Source organism: Pelobates fuscus, chromosome 12 (assembly GCF_036172605.1).
Source record: "Pelobates fuscus isolate aPelFus1 chromosome 12, aPelFus1.pri, whole genome shotgun sequence".
Taxonomy (NCBI): Eukaryota; Metazoa; Chordata; class Amphibia; order Anura; family Pelobatidae; genus Pelobates; species Pelobates fuscus.
In genome coordinates this window covers 88,357,245-88,362,727 of record NC_086328.1, presented here as the reverse complement: position 1 = coordinate 88,362,727, position 5,483 = coordinate 88,357,245, and the positions used below count along the sequence as shown (strand labels likewise).

The 5,483-nt window shown below is 42.5% G+C and overlaps 1 pseudogene; it reads right to left on the bottom strand.

Annotated features, from left to right (window-relative positions):
• Window positions 1–2,946: 2,946 nt before the first annotated feature.
• On the bottom strand, window positions 2,947–3,953 carry LOC134578506 (large ribosomal subunit protein eL32-like; annotated as a pseudogene).
• Between the last annotated feature and the right edge of the window lie 1,530 nt (window positions 3,954–5,483).

The following is a 5,483-nucleotide window of genomic DNA, read 5'->3' as shown; positions in this document are numbered from 1 at the left end:
CTCACTGAAAGGTGACAACCTACAAATCAGCAACCGTAGAGGTCCCGTGTCTGTTAAGAAGACGGACATTATTCCCACTCCCATCTCAGCTCCCGCCTCAAACAAGAGCGGCAAGATCGAAAACCCAAACCGATTATGTCCTTTCCACAAGAAGCCACATCCCCCTCAAAAAATTTATCGGCTTTAGGAAGAAGCCCCTACAAGAACGAAAGGAACTCCTAAAGACCTTTGGGGTATGTTATAGGTGCTGTGCTTCCACTGATCACTTTGCCAAGTAATGTTAAATCCCTATCAAGTGCATAGAGTGCGGTTCCGAGGACCATGTTCAAGCTCTCCATCCACTCGAGCCCAACCCTTCACAATCTGCAAACCTTTCTCCCAGGCCAAATCACGATGGGAAGAGTACAGATCAGGTGCCTAATTCCACTATGATATTTTCCTCATGCACTGAAGTCTGTGGGGAAGACCACTGTGACAAGTCTTGTGCTAAAATATGCCTAGTGAACGTTCACCACAAGGATCAGCCAGAAAAGACTTTAAAGGTGTATGCTATCTTAGATGATCAAAGCAATCGATCACTTGCCCGACCTGAACTGTTTGATCTATTTTGCATAAGAGGAGAGGTTCACCCTTACACCCTAAGCACTTGTAACGGCACTACCGAGGCCTTTGGAAGAAGGGCCCATGGACTTATTGTGTCCTCCCTAAGAGAACTTACAATTGCCCTTACCTACACTTGTAGAGTGCAACCAGATACCAGCCAACAAAGAAGAAATACCTACACCAGAAGTTGCCTTCTACCACCCTCACCTAAAGTCAATAGCAAGTGAAATCCCACCACTTGACAAAGATGCTAAAATCCTTCTGCTGGGAAGAGATATTCTAAGGGTCCACAAGGTGCACAGGCAGGTCAGCGGACCCCCAGATGCTCCGTTTGCCCAGTACCTGGACTTAGGCTGGGTCATCATAGGTAATGTCTGTATAGGCAAAATGAAAAGGCCTACTAACATTTCTTCATTTAAGACAAATATATTGCCGAATGGTCGTAATACTCACTTTGAGCCATGCCCACATCACTACTGGGTAAAGGAGAAGGTAACTAGCTGCAAGTTGCAACATGGCAACACAAACCTTTCCCGCACAAACGATGACAGATTTGGCTCTACAGTTTTCAATGCAAGCAGTAAAGACAACATGTTAGCTCCTTCAGTAGAAGACAAAGAATTCCTTAACCCCTTAAGGACACACGACATGTGTGACATGTCATGATTCCATTTTATTCCAGAAGTTTGGTCCTTAAGGGGTTAAAGTAATGGACAACGAGTTCTTTCAGGAAGATTCCAATAGTTGGGTAGCACCCCTACCCTTTCGCCTCCCGAGAGAGAAGCTACCCAACAATCTACATTAAGCCATTAAAAGATTCTCCTCCTTAAGGCGTACTTTGAGCAGGAAACCAGAGATGGAAAGACATTTCGTAGACTTTATCCAGAATATCTTTGATAGAGGTCATGCTGAACCCGCACCTCCACTGAAAGAAGAAGAAGAATGCTGGTACCTCCCTTCCTTCGGTGTGTATCACCGACGAAAGCCAGACCAAATCAGAGTTGTCTTTGACTCCAGTGCCCAACATGAAGGCATCTCACTTAACAACATGCTCCTCACAGGGCCTAACTTGAACAACAGCCTGATTGGAGTCCTAATTCGCTTTAGACAAGAACCTGTAGCAGTGATGGCGGATATTCAACAAATGTTCCACTGCTTCATCGTCAAGGAAGACAACAGAAACTACCTCAGGTTCCTATGGCACAAGGACAATGACCTCAACAAAGAGGTAATTGATTACCGAATTAGGGTGCATGTCTTTGGGAACAGCCCTTCCCCAGCTGTAGCAATCTATGGACTAAAAAAGACAGCCCAGCTTGGAGAAGCTGAGTATGGATCCGACGCTCGTCAATTTGTCGAAATAAACTTTTATGTAGAAAACGGGCTCAAATCCTTTCCTGCTGCTAAAGAAGCAATTGATCTTCTCACCCGAACAAAGGAGATGCTATCCGTAGCAAACTTGAGACTCCTCAAGATTATATCCAACAGCCAAGAGCTAATTAATGCATTTCACTCTGAGGACTATGCGGCCAGCGTGAAAGACCTTGACCTTGGGTCACACGCCTTCTTTGCAGAGAAGTCTAGGTCTGCTGTGGAACATCAAAGAAGACACATCCACCTTTCAAGCGTCAACCTGTGACAAACCTTTTACCAAGAGAGGAGTCTTGTCCATAGTGAATAGCATCTACGACCCACTGGGATTTATAACCACAGTCACTACCCAAGGTAAGATGCTTTTAAGACAGCTTGCTACTGATAACATAGATTGGGACACTCCGTTACCTATTGAGAAACAACAAAGATGGGAGAAATGGAAAGGTTGTCTGAAGCCACTAGAACAGCTCAAATTTCCACGTTGCTATGCCCCAGTCTCCATTTCAGCCGTTAACCTGAAGGAAATCCATATTTTCTCAGACACATCAGTTGAAGCTAAAGCTGTAGTGGCCTATTTGAAGACCTCAGGGATCAGTGGAGACATACATTGCAATTTTGTTCTAATCAAGACAAAGCTTACACCAAAACCTGCGCATACCATACCCAGACTTGAACTTTGTGCAGCCGTGCTAACAGTGAAAGATAGAGAAGTCTGTCGCAACGAGTGGCCTATGGGTCTTGTAACAAGTGTAATGCCCAGCGACGATGGAAAGGTTCACAAGGTTGAGATTAAGAAAACCAAAGGAGGTTCAGCTCGGACTTCTCACAACCAATCACATAATTGGTACTTCTTCTCCCAAGCGAGTGACTTATGCAAGAGTACCAGACCGTACGGTACTATGGCGGGGAGAACGCCACTATAACTGTTAACTATGCCACTGTTGAAGCTCCACGGCTATAAACCGTAGACTACAGGACTTTAGCCATCTGTTATTGGACCTTATGTTTTATTGTTTATTTACTGCATACCTTCTCTGTTTTGCAGGTATCTTGTATTTATGGTTTACACACCAGTATTTTCCAATGTTTTCTTCACTTACAGGTTCAAGTTGGATTTTTAGACATTTGGACTTATCTTTATATATATATAATTGGCTTTGAAATCCATAGATTTCAGGCGGGGAGTGTCATGTTACATGATATTGTTTTATTATAATGTACTGTTTCTTTAATGTTCATCTTAAGTTTGTCTCTTGGGCCACTCCATAGTTTGCATTATGCTTCAGATTCCCCCCTCCCCCTTTCCTGTTCCAGTGTATTCTATGCTGTACATCTATATGTGACTTGTGATATCTCTCCTACCTGTATGGAATAATCGTTCTTTTACCTGTTGTGACTGCACATTCTACAGATCATACAATGAATAAACAGCGCCAGATCTTCTTACATGTGAGTTGTGACTGAGTAAACTATCTGGGAAGGTGATTTGGTATGGATAATCTTATCAGGGCAATGAGCGCCATGTGCTCCTGAAAACCACATTCATAGCCTTTGCAGCCGTTCCAGAATAGGGGTTTGTAACTTTGATGGCAAGCTGTGCTGCTCTTTCCACAATGGTTTTTCTGTTCTTGGAGGAAACATTGTGAGCGATTTCTGCACAGAACGACTTGTTGCTCATCATCAGAACCTCAAGCTCCTTGACATTGTGCACCAGGAATTTCCGGAATCCTGTGGGCAGTGTGTGTTTTTTGTTGCTACCATAACCAATGTTTGGCATCAGGACCTGACCCTTGAACCTCCTGTGTCAATACCTCTGGGCTTACGCCAGTTACGCTTAATCTTGCCATATCTGTCTGATTGGTGACGAATGAATTTCTTCGTCCTTTTCTTGACGATCCTAGGTTTGATCAGAGGTCTTAGGGCAGGCATGATTCCAGATCGACACGTCCACCTCCTTCGCAGACGGCCTGAGGAAGAGAGAGCTGTGGAACTGGTTTTGGGCAGAAAAGCCATGCTTCATCTGGTCAAATAGGACTTTCCCTTAACTTTTTAACCCCTGAACCGATTGCCCTGATTTTTAAGTATGTGTATATTTCAAGCATGCTGATTCTGAAAATGTATGTTTTATGTGAATGACATGTATATTTTGGAAGTTAATATTTTGTAAAAACTGTATTTCTCTGCCTGTGATAATTATATCACCCATTGTGTTCAGTAATCATATCACAGGGACAGCGCACAGCCCAATTTTCTAAAGCGTGCCTTATATTTCTGAGAATTCCACTACTTTCACTGTCCCAGTGTCCCGTGAGAAAAGGAGACTTCTTGGGGCACGAAGGAGATAGGTATCCACGAACTTGTTCTTCCCCCGCCGGGGATGGTCATAAGATCTAGAGCCTGCGTGGTTGATGCACAGAGGCTCTAGGCCAGGGATGGCTGAGCGCTATCATCAGTCTCTGGTGCACTGGGTGTGTGACGGCCGTCATTAAGCTAAAGTTGTTTTAGTGCCTATAGTGTCCCTTTAATCTACAAGTCGAAGAACAATCACAGTCAGTTACAAGTTGTGGTTATATGTAGCTTATGGCGGTTAAACATAAAAGGGGTCATATAGACAGCTCCGAGGCTGATGGCGGTAAGAATATAGAATAGGAAAGAATTGGGAGTGACGTAAACATGAAAGTAATAAATGGTCTCATCTCACAGTGATATATTACCAATTCAATTAAACAATTACCGTAGATAAGATAATTAGCAATATTTAGTCCAACCCAGCTGAATTTTGAGGTTTGCCTATCTGTCTTAATTTGCTTTGAAATCCGTGTCCGCTCACTGCAACTCAATATTTATTGAATAAACTAGTGTTTGTGAGGGTGCTGTTAGTCTGCTGTGTGTCAGGGTGTTGTGTGTTCTGCTTGTGAGTTTAAGCTGTTCAATTTGTTACTGAATTGGTACACTGGTACTGTTTTTTTATCAGAAGTACAGGGTGTAGGAAGGAAGAAATATCACATGGGAGTGTTGTGCTGCGTGTAGTCAAAATAATTACAAGTATACCTGGGTATGTAGAATTGCAAGTTTATCTAATCTAAAAATGTTATTGGATTTGTTTTAGGAACAGATGGTGTTCTTCCACCACCTAGTGGCACAATATATGCATCACATGCACTTGACATTAAAGGAACATCCAATCGTATTTATGTAGCAGCTGGCTCTCTTACCTGAAAGTATTTTGTTTTCTCTTAAAGTAATATCTAGTTTTAATTCTGGGGAAATAACAGTGCACTCTGATTAAGATATTAGTTCAAAGAATGGAAACACAGTTACCCACATTTTATTGCTACATTCTGGATTTGAAACTGAATTATGTGCACTCGTAGACCATTTCTCTCACACAATATAAGATACGTAACACTTTAAAGGTCCAAATATTTTATTGTGTTGCATTCGGCAAAGGAGAACACCATAAACAACAGTACACACAACACAATTGATAAAAATACAATGAATTA